The sequence below is a fragment of the Ictidomys tridecemlineatus genome, chromosome 12 (genome assembly GCF_052094955.1).
Source record: "Ictidomys tridecemlineatus isolate mIctTri1 chromosome 12, mIctTri1.hap1, whole genome shotgun sequence".
In the NCBI taxonomy this organism is placed as follows: domain Eukaryota; kingdom Metazoa; phylum Chordata; class Mammalia; order Rodentia; family Sciuridae; genus Ictidomys; species Ictidomys tridecemlineatus.
In genome coordinates, this window is record NC_135488.1 from 74,605,543 (window position 1) to 74,617,715 (window position 12,173).

The window sequence follows — 12,173 nt, forward strand, 5'->3', positions numbered from 1 at the left end:
TCACCTTTGCCTTACACAGGGTGCTACGAAGGTTTGAGAAGTTGAACAACTTTCTCACTAAGGAGGAGCAGATTGGAGACTGGAATTTAAATCTGTCTTGACACCAGAACCCACACTTCTTAATATTCACAATACTAAAGCATGGGGAAAAAAGATGACATTAGTCACATAGATCTAAAATGTAGGGGGAAATGTTTTCTAGATGTATAGCATTAAACTCAATAGATGATATCTAGTGAAATCCATTGATTGGTTCAATTTCACTAAATGAGAAACGATGATAATTCAGAAATGAATTGATTCATTTTAAATAGATATTTGAAAAAATTTCAACCTGACAAAATCCTAGAACAGATCAGATTAAAATAAGAATAAAGTCTTTTAAAATCAGCTTCTGACTCAGCAATCAATGCATTACCACATTTAAGAATATGTATCATCTAATATAAGTTTGTTTCTATTTCAATTTGTCTTCATTTTATTCTTTTCCATTTGTAATTTCAGAAAGTATTTTCTATTTTTGAAAAATCTATAGTGTTCAAATATATCAATCCTTTCCTCTATATTATCTACATGATTAAAAGTCATTATGCTTTCAAATCTCTTTAATTTTATATGTATATTTATTTGTATTGTAGAAGTCATTTTGTCTTCCATTCTTTTATCCACCCTTCATCCGTTTATCCCTTCACACATCAATGAGCTAATATTTACTGGGAAGCCAAAATATGCGAGGCACCACATCAAGTGTTAGTTAGGATAATGTTCTAAAGAAAGAGAAAGAAAAAAAGTACATTGACAAAAACAATGTACAATGTAGGAACAAAGGTATCAAAGTCCCATAATATCCTTTTATTATTCAGAAAAGCAGAGATACTGATTAGATTCATGGTTAATGCCAGCAAGTACACTGAATTTTGAAGGGTAACCATTAAAATAACAGAAATAAAGGTCAAAACTTCAAAACCAGTAGAGAAAAAAGTATACCTAGACAACTTAGTAAACAGAAAATTAAAGGTTAAAAATTGAAATAGAAATTTATCAAAAACACATAATGATAATACCTGGGTAAGTCTATTTTTAGTCACACATTTTTGCACACTTTAACACTTCTGATGCATGAATACCTCTGATAACTGATGAGACTATATAGTTGGTGTTGACCACACAGCAGTTATAACATAGCTGTCATTGCTTGAACACTCACAAAGTATTGAAACTCAGTACTTAGATAACATTCTGTAGCTATAGTTTCAGTATATTTATTAAAATTCTGTGTTCTCTACTAATATTTTTCTTTCTTTTCCTTCTAAATTTATCAACAATTTTGTCAACTAGTAATGCTCATGTTAAACAAAAAAAATAACAATTTTTATAAAATATAAATTGTACATTATAATCCAATGAACTCATGCTCAGTTTTCTTACCCATCCTCCAAAGGTTTTGATGTTATCAATACTGTAATAGATGATATTAAATATAAACTGTAAGCCTAAGCTTCTTTATAGTAAAAAGAAACTAAACTTATTTATACCAGTTAAGATTCCCTCTCATCTTCATTTATGTAATGGTATTTCATTTTCACCTGTTCAGTAGTTCTAAGGGAACAGCTGAAAGAGGGGATTATACAGATGTAAAAAGAAAACTGAAGAAAGCAAATGGAGGGGAGGAGGCCTGATGCTTTATGGAAAAGGGCTGAGAAAACTTTTTTGTCCCATTCCGTGATGAATTTTTCTACTGGTGTGGTGCCCAAGCCTAGAAGAAATGGCCCTTCCCCAGCTCTTGTCCACTTAGAACAGTATCCACTCCAGACAAATGCCTCTGCTTCTTGAGGAGGGTGGTAGAAACCTCCAGCCTTTTTTCTAAAAGCAAGTGACCACAGCAGCAAATAAATCTTGACGTCCAACAGAAAAGTATGAAAGGAAAATGGGGATTTCAGCTAGATAAATAACTTATCATGTCACCACTGCAAAAGATATCAGACCAGTCCAAGGTCATACTTCTGGCTGATTTCAATCAGTACATTCCCATCACTTTATAAACTACATCTTCTTTTCACATTATTTCACATGAACATGACTATGTGTTAACACATATCTGAAACATCCCCATGCTCGTTATTTGATGGCTGCACACAGCCTTAATAAACTTCCAGGTTATACTGGAACCTTCAATCTAAGATCAATTGACTAAAATGTTTACAGAGACGTATATTTCATATGAACAAACAGGTTGTTCCAGTTACCAGGGAATGCTCTTTACATGAGAATAATCAGTCAGTTAATTAAGGGAGTATTTATTTTCTACTATAAGCCAAGCCCCATTCAAGCTAGTAAAATTAAATAATGACAAAAAACAATCATGACATCTACTTTTGCAGTCTAGGGGAGAAATCAGACATTAGTCAGCTACTTGCATACCAATGAAAAACTGCAACCTCAGATAAAGCAGACTGGAAACATTGACAAAAACAATGTACAATGTAGGAACAAAGGTATCAAAGTCCCATAAGATCCTTTTATTATTCAGAAAAGCAGAGATACTGATTAGATTCATGGTTAATGCCAGCAAGTACACTGAATTTTGAAGGGTAACCATTAAAATAACAGAAATAAAGGTCAAAACTTCAAAACCAGTAGAGAAAAAAGTATACCTAGACAACTTAGTAAACAGAAAATTAAAGGTTAAAAATTGAAATAGAAATTTATCAAAAACACATAATGATAATACCTGGGTAAGTCTATTTTTAGTCACACATTTTTGCACACTTTAACACTTCTGATGCATGAATACCTCTGATAACTGATGAGACTATATAGTTGGTGTTGACCACACAGCAGTTATAACATAGCTGTCATTGCTTGAACACTCACAAAGTCAATCCTAGATGTCTATTTGTCTTCACTTCAACTGAGTCATGTACATAGCTGAAAATTATAGCTGAAAGTATTAAGTTTAACTGTCATTGATAATGATTTGACATTAAGAAAAACTACTGTTCATGTAGAAAAGTTAACTAGCACAAAAACAGCAGTGGGGCATAAATCTGATATTAGTGAAAAAATGTTCATTAAGTTTTGACTGCAATAACTGAGTGCTCTCTGAGTTTCATATGTTCCATACTGCTGAAAAAGGATAGAATATATATTTTAAAAACTAAAACAACCCCAGGAAAGAATAATACAACAGAAATAATCTTTCTGTTAGATCACTATAAAAGAAATGATCTAACAGAAAGACGATAATTACGAACTTGAAATAAATATCTAATAATGTAGTTTCAAAATATATAAATCTAAAGCTAACAGAATTACAGGGAAATATTAATGACATAATGACAAAAATAATGGAAAAATTTAAAACAACTGTATAATAAATAGGCAAACAGAAATAGATTGAAACCATGCAATGAAAAGTTTTTCTCCAGAAGCCAGATTAGAAAACACTAATAATTAAAGAACATACATTTTTCTCAAACCAACATGCAATAGTCGTTTTCAATTGTCTATACTCTTACCCAGAAAGCAAGGTTCAGCAAATAAGAATTAATGTCAAAAAGAAAAAGAGGAAGAGGAAGAGGAAGAAGAAGAAAAAGAAGAAGAAGAAATGTAATTAAGGCTGTATTCTCTGACCATAATGAATGGTTTATTAGGCAAAAAAAGAAATCACAATAGAAATTAGACAAAATATGGGAATAAGTAATAGTAAAAATATATCTAAACTAATTAAGGTAGTTAAAATGCTTATTACTTGCCTTCCTTAGCTAGCATGTAAACTTCACAAAGACAGACATATTATGCTTTATTAAAATGTATCCCAAGCACCTAGGTACGGATGTCTAGTTAGGCATCCATTAAATATTTGTAAATAAATTAATGAATGCAAGTTATAAATTTAAAGCATTAAACGTTATTTTAAGAAAACTGAAAAATAAGCTCAGTAGCAAATCTTAATAACTTAAAAATGGAAGATATAAACAGAAATTAATTAAAATCAAAACCAAAAAGCTAAAAAGGCCTAAAGAAATAATCTCCCAGTAGAAATGAGCACATCTAGTGCTAGAAATGTGGTTTCTAAATACCATTTCCAATAAAATGAAGAAGAGCTACTTGGAGAAATGGCTGATTCCATGTTGGGCAAGAAAAATACACACATAAAATACATGAAATACATAATGATAGTAATGAACTTTAACCCATAGAAAAATAAATATCCATTAACCTCAATGATGTAAATAACTGACCAAATGAATAGATAAAAACTGACAGATAAAACAGTTCTACCCTTCAGTTGAAATTGAATTAATAAATGTAGGAGTAATGATAAAAATAAAAATCACTTTGGGTACACACCACAATAATAACTGTGGCAAGCAAAAGTCATTAATGGATGCTAAAACAAATAAATGGAAAATACAAAGGAAAATATTTACTTGCTCTCAATATTTCTTCCCACAAGATATTTGTTGTAAATGGAAAATACTACCAAAGATGAGAAGCCCGGGAAATTAACAAAATGACCTGAGAAAATCTGGTCAAAGAAAGAACAAAACTATGTGGCCAGCTGTCACTTCTGCTTAAAACAGGAATAGCCTAGGAATTTACAGAACCCATTCTAATTCTCTTTCAAAAAGAAGGAGGGACAACAAATCCTATGTGATGATACAAATCTTATGGCAGTAGCAATAGAATAGATGTCTCTATAGTATGCTGTGGCAGTGCAGAAGACTCTAATACATTTAAGACATACATTTTCAATAGGGACAAGAATAAAAAGTTCTGGAGAACTACCAAAGAATATGAAAAAACAGGTGGCAGTGAGGGAATCTCCCGGTGGATTGCCCTGCTCTGATTATTCTAGAAGTATTTTATCATTTCAGGGTAGTTACTTTTTTGGGCCAAATTAAGTTACTTCTAATTCTTTTTTTGGGGGGCGGGGATAGCTTAAAGGAGGAGAGAAAATGAGGAAAAACATTAAAAATATGAGTTCTTTGAGGCCTAACTTGATCTTCTCTAAGATACAGAGGAATAATTCATCTACAGAGACTGAGGTAGAAGACAGGAACTCTTTAGAAAGGACTTTCCACTCAATTAGGATTTAGTGTGGAAAGTCCTGAAGACTATGATCAATTCAAAATTTAAGAAACCAAAACTTATGTAGGAGAAATCATGATTCAGTGAACAGATAGGATGGTCTAGATTCTACCTATTATTTGTCCTCTGTATTCTAAACTATTTACACTAAAATATATGAAATCTATAAAGCAAGTATTTAAATAAATAATATCTTAGAAAAAGTGTCAAGCTCACAAAAGCTCTTTATGAATCTGAAATTTAAAAGTTATAAAATTTGAATGTAAAAATGAGAACCAAGATTTCTCCTTTAAAAGTTATGAAGAAAAACTGTTCAACAGAAAAGACAGCAAAATTATAAATCCAAGAAATTTTGGAAAATATAATTTTAAATAGGAGGAAAAACAATATCCAAGAAAATAAATATATAATTTATCAAAAATAGCTCAGAAAAAAAAGAAACTAAGTAGCAATATAATCACTGTAAGAAATCGAAATAATTTTTAAAAATAGACAATCTTACTAAAAGTAGGGCTTTTATATATATATATATATATATATATATAGCAGGTATTTATTTTTCAGTTGTAGTTGGAAACAATATCTTTATTCTATTTAATTTTTTTTTAACGTGGTGCTGAAGATTGAACCCCGGGCCTCACACACCCTAGGCGAGCGCTCTACTGCTGAGGCACAACCCCAGCCCATAATTGATAGTGGAATGAGATGGACATCATTACCCTAAGTATATGTGTATGAAGTCATAAATGGTGTGACTCTACTTTGTGTACAACCAGAGATATGAAAAATTGTGCTCTATAGGTATAATATGAATTATAATGCATTCTGCTGTCATATATAACAAATTTTTTAAAAAGATACATTCCATGTTTGTATAAATATGTCAAAGTATAGTCTATTGTCTAAAAAGAACAAACAAAAAATAAATTTTAAAAAGAAGTAAATTGAGGTTTCCACTGTTGATAAAAGAGCTTAAAGTTCCTCATTCCTGCTTTCACAAGAAAAGAAAAACTGTATTTCCTGGATCCATCAGAGAATTAAGATTACAGACAAACCAACATCTAACAACTAGGGGAAAACAAATGAATACAGAGAATAACAGCTTACTGGGACAGAGTTTATATCCAGGAGCCCCACCAGGCTCTCAAAGTGAAGATCAGAGCCAGTCTGGTTTCCAGTAGGCAAAGGGGAAATTACCTTGCCAGAGCCTAATCAACACGAGATAAGGGAATTAACTAACTCTAACCATCTCTAGCCTTCTCATCTCACCTAAATGGGAGAGAGGGAGTTGATAAACACTGGTAAATATCACATCCTAGGGTCATAGACTGAGTAAGAGATAAGCTTTTATTCTGAGTTTATAAAATGCCTTCAATTCTCCCACACCTTGCACCACATCAACAGCCAATCTACCTTGCAAGAAATGTTAAATTCTTCAGAAAGGAAAATAATATTAGGTACTGTGGTTTGGATCTGGAATGTCGCCCAAAAGCTCCTGTGTTGAAAGCATGGTCCCCAGGGCAACAAGGTAGGGCTTTTAGGCAGTGACTAGATCATGAGGACTGAATGGACAAGACGGTGGGATCTACTGGAGGAAAGAGGTTCCTGTGGGCATGCCCTAGAAGAGTTTATCTTCTCTCAGGCTCCCCACTTTCCCTCTCTCTTTGCTTCCCACCTGCCAAGAACTGAGCAGCTTTCCTCCACCACGATGTTTTCTCCTTGGAGCCAACCAACTATGGATTGAATCCTCTGAAACCACTAGCCAAAATAAATCTTTCCTCCTTTAAGTTGTTCTTGTCAGATATTTTGGTTATAGTGATGCAAATTTGACTAATATATTATAGGTCAGATATTCAAATCTACATAAATAAACCATGCTAGAGAAGGAATAAATGAATATAAAATTTTAAAATATTTTTCTTATTTTAGTTTGTAAAGTGTTCCAAATAATAATAGCAATATTGTAATAACTTATAGGAAGTGAAATAGATTCAGGCAGAGGAAGAGAAAAGGTATAATCGGGTATCTGCACTAATTGGGAAACTGTATAGTGTTATGAGAAAGTAGACTTAGATTAGGTGAAAATATATACTGCAAACTCTAGAGAAACCACTAAAAGTTTTTTAAAGAAGCATAATTGATATGTCAAGAAAGGAGAGAAAATAATTGATATACCAAAAAAGGAGAGAAAATAAAATCATATAAAATGCTTAATTAAAATTAGAGAAGGCAAAAAAGGAAAGAATTTTTAAAAACAAAGAACAACCAGAAAACAGTTCCGAATATAGTAGATATGAATCTAAATATATAAATAATCACTTTAAATGTGAATGGTCTAAATATGACAATTAAAAGACAGAGATTGGCAGAGTAGATAAGAAGACTCAAGACCCAACTATATGTTGTTACAAAAATAAAAACAAAGACAAACAAACAAGATCTAGCTTCATGAAACTCATTTTAAAAACAAATGTACAGATAGATTAAGGTAAAGGATAAAGACATACCATGCTAACAAATCAAAAGAATTGGAGTAGCCATATTAATTTCAAACAAAGCAGATATTAGAACTTGGAAAATAATCAGGAATAAAGAGAGACATTATACAATGATAAAGAAGTCAAATCTTAAGAGAAGATTTAATAATCCTTAATATATAGGCACTACCAAAGAACATTAAAATACATGAAGCAAAAACTAAGAAAACTGCAAGTAGAAAAAGACAAATCCATTGTTATAGTTGGAGACTTAAACACTCCTCTATCTGTAAATTGACAGAGCCAGCAGGCAGAAAATCAGTAAGTACATAGTTGAACTGACAGCACCATCAATCAATAAATTTAACTGACATTTATAGAATACTATATCCAACAACAGCAGAATACAGATTCTTATCAAGTTCACTTTGTATGTTCACCAAAACAGAATATTCTGGGCCAAAAAATACATCTTAACAAGTTTAAGAGAATAGAAATAACACAAAATATGTTCTCAGATGACAATAAAAATAAACTAAAAACCAATAAATAACTCAAAGTCAGACAGAAAAACCCCAAAATATTTAAACAATACATTTCTAAATAACAAATGGACTCCAAAATAAAAACCCCAAGGAAAAATTAAAAATGCTCTAAACTAAATGAAATGAAAATGCAATTTTTCAAAATTTATGGGATAGGGCAGGGGGCATATCTCAGTGATATAATGCATGCTTAACATGTCTGAGGACTTGAGTTCAATACCTAGCAACAAAAGAAAGTAAGTTAGTTCAATTTTGCTCAATATGATAGCATCTGCCTTTAATTCGTGCTACTCAGGAGGCTGAGCCAGGAGGATCACTTGAACCTAGGAGTTTGAGACCATCTCAAACACACACACAAATACACACACAATTTATGGAATGCTGCGTAAGCAATGCTTACATGGAAATTTATATCACTGAACATAGATATTAGAGTAGAAGAGCTAAAATCAATCATCTAAGCTTTTTCTTTGAGAAACTAAAGAACAATATGAGAAGGAAACAAAAGAAATAAAAATTTCCATGTAAAAATCAATTATATTGAAAAGAGAAAAGTAATGCAAAAAAAAAATCAAAAGCCAGTTCTTCGAAAAGATCAAAACTTTAAATATCTAAGCAAGGCTGACCAAGACAAAATGAAGAAGATGCATTGTACTAATATCAGAAATTACTTAAGGACCACTGCTATCAATCTTGGATATTAAGAGAATAAAATGGAAAACCTGTGTATGACAATCGGTGCTCACAAACTTGACATTTATGTGAAATGTACCAATTCCTTGAATAACAAAATCTAACAAAATTCACACAAGGAGAAATTACTTAAGTAGCCACATATTTATTAAAGAAACCAAATCAATAATAATCTTCTAAAATAGAAAGCATCAGACCTAAACAGGTTGTAAAATTCAATTTAAATGTTGAAACATTTTAATAAGAAATGACACCATTTCTTTACAATTTTTCTGAGAAAACAGATGCAAAAAGAACATTTCCTTATTCTGTGAAACCAGCATCACCCAAATACCAACGCATCTAAAGATATTGCAAGAAAGGAAAACTCTATATCAATATCTCTCGTAAATACTGATGCAACAATCCTCAACAAAATATTAGAACTGGACATCCAGATCCAAAAAGAAAAAGAAAAAATATATATATATATAGATGCTAACTTTACAAAAAAATTAACTTGAAGTGAATAACAGATCTAAATGTAAAGCGAAAAACTATAAAACATCTAGAGGATAACACAGGTGAAAATTTAGGTGATGGAGGGTAATTTTTTTATATATATAATAACAAAAATATAATCTGTATAAGAAAAATTGATAAATTGTACTTCACTGATATTAAAAATTCCTGCCATGAAAGATACTATTTAAAAAAAAGAAATCACAATCTTCATGAAAATATCTAGAAAACACATGTCTGATAAAAGGCGCATCAAAAATATACAAAGTTCTCTTATAACTCAACAATTGAAAATGAACTCATTTAAAAAATAGGGAAAAGATTTAATATACTTCCCCAAAGATATTAAGGTGTCAAATAAATAAGATGCTCAAGATCAAATCAACAGAAATTCACAAATTACAACAATGAGATATAACCATCCATCTGTGAGAATGCTGAAATCTAAAGCACTGAGAATGACAAACGTTGGCAGGAGGATTTGGAGCAAGAGAAACTCACATTTGTTGCTGCAGGGAATATAAAATGGTATAGACACTTAGGAAGGAGTTTAGCAGTTTCATACAAAGCTGAACTGTCTTACTATACGATCCTGGAGTTAAGTATATATCCAAATTGGTTAAAATATTGCTACATAAAAATCTGCACATGAATATTTATGTCTGATTTACTCACAACTGACAAAAACTGGAAACAATCCAGATATTCAAGTGAGTGAATAAACTGTGGTATATCTATGTAATGGAATACTATTTAACAATAAAAAGAAATATTCTTCCAACCATAAAACGACAAGGAAGAACTTTAAATGCTTATTGCACAGTGAAAAAAAGCCTGTCTGAAAAAATTACATACTGTTTGATTCCAATTATATGCCACTTTGAAAAAGGCAAAACCATAAAAGACAGGGAAAAAATTAGTGCTTACCAGGTTCACTTATTTCCCCTAGTGCTGGGGATAGAACCCAGGGCTTGGTGTATGCTGGGCAAGTGCTCTTCCATTGAGCTACACTCCCAATCCTCATCAAGGGTTAATAGGAAGGGAGAAGAAGACTAAAAGGTAGAGCCCAGGCAATTGCAGAGCAGTAAAACTACTTCCATATGATACTGTAATGGTGAATACATGACATTATACATTTGCACAAACTCATAAAACTATACAATAAAAGAAGTGAACACTAAATTACGTACCTTTGTGAGAAATAATGTATTTATATTAGTTTACTAATACTGTAATAAATATATCACACTAATTCAATATGCTCCTCATAAGATAAACTGACAATGGAGTGGGGCGAGGGGAGGGGTCATGTACAGGTATTCAGTTTTAACTGCTCAATTTCCTGTAAACCTAAAACTGCTCTAAATAATAGAGTTCCCTAATTAAAAATAATATATGATAGAAGGTTCAATGTGAAAAAAGGTCAGAATTTAAGTAGCGGCGAATCTGCAGCAGATGTTCCATTTATTTTCCCTCTAGTATCTGTCAGTTGGAATTCAAAGAACACCAAAACTTAGAAGTTGGCATCACTGCAAATAGATCTTTAGGAAAAGCCCTCTTATTAAGGTTGTAAGAGGGAAATGAGTCTTAAAACATGCAGAGAGCATGGAAATTTCTGTTTTCCTTTTTTCCTTAGTTCACTTCCATTATAGTGCCTGAGCAATTATGTGGTGATACAGAGACCCAGAGACTCAAAACTTAAGGAGGAGAACCTTCCTTTCCATTTAGATAAGCTAGGATCCCCCAAAGGAGGGTGATCCAATTTCTTTTTTTCTCTATACATTTTACCACTCGCCCCAGATACAGGTACACAGGACAGGATATATATATAAAGGCCCAGCTTTCTAGTGACAGAACCTGAAAAGGAGAGCCCTGAGATCCACTAAGTACCAAGGAGAACATAAAGGGAGAAGGACTCAGGAGAGTGACCACAAAAAGTTGTGTTGAACTCCTGGGCTCACGCTCATGCTGTGCACAAGTGAAGCTAACACTCAACAGCATGTGAATTTCAAAGAGTCAACTACAGGATAGGCCACTGGCCAAGTTCCAATCTGGTCACTAAGTGGAACACACAAGGGACCAACTTGAGTAACACTTTTGCTATTGAAAACTGAACCAACATCATCTCCCAAATTATGAAAGATCTGTCAGAACTTGAGTCCTAAATATAACCAGGACAACTGCCTGCTAAGAGAAAATATTGATATTCGATGTTAGAAATAAACAAGAACCAAATCTGCTAACATAATATTCAACATATCCATGATGTAGCCAAAAAGCACTAGGTATAAGAACAACAACAACAAAAAAGCCCATGAGAATAAAATCAACAGACTACCAAGGCCAAAATGACAGAGATGTTGAAACAATCTGACAAAGACTTTAAAAACAGCTACTATAAAAATGTTCCACTAAGATAAAATGAATGAAAGGATAGAACAAGCAGCAAAGACACAGAAAATACAAGGAAGAATCAAATGACACTTTTGGAAGTGGAAAGTATATAACCAAAAATCTGTCTTAGGTTCCAAAGTGGGTTCAATACAATTATGGAGATAACACATGAAAAAGTTACTAAACTTGGTGACAAATCAATAGAAATTATCCAACCTGAACAGAGAGAAAAAATATGGAAAAAACTGAACAGGGAGAGCCTTAGAAACTTGAAGGCAATAATAAAACATCAAACATTTGGAGTCAGAGAAGAGAAGTGATACTGAAAAATTACTTGATGGAAAATCATCCCAAGTTTTATGTACACATAAACCTACAGACTCAAAAATTTCAGAAAATTTCTCCAAAAGAGTAAACACAGGAAATCATTGCCCAGATACAGCACAGTTACATTGCTGAGAGCAAAAAA

The 12,173-nt window shown here is 32.3% G+C and overlaps 1 protein-coding gene across 6 annotated transcripts in view; it reads right to left on the reverse strand.

Moving 5' to 3' along the window:
* The window catches only part of Vrk2 (VRK serine/threonine kinase 2), a 195,560-nt gene that overhangs the window by 164,398 nt on the left and 18,989 nt on the right, over positions 1 to 12,173 (reverse strand). The gene's annotated exons all lie outside the window — the stretch shown is intronic.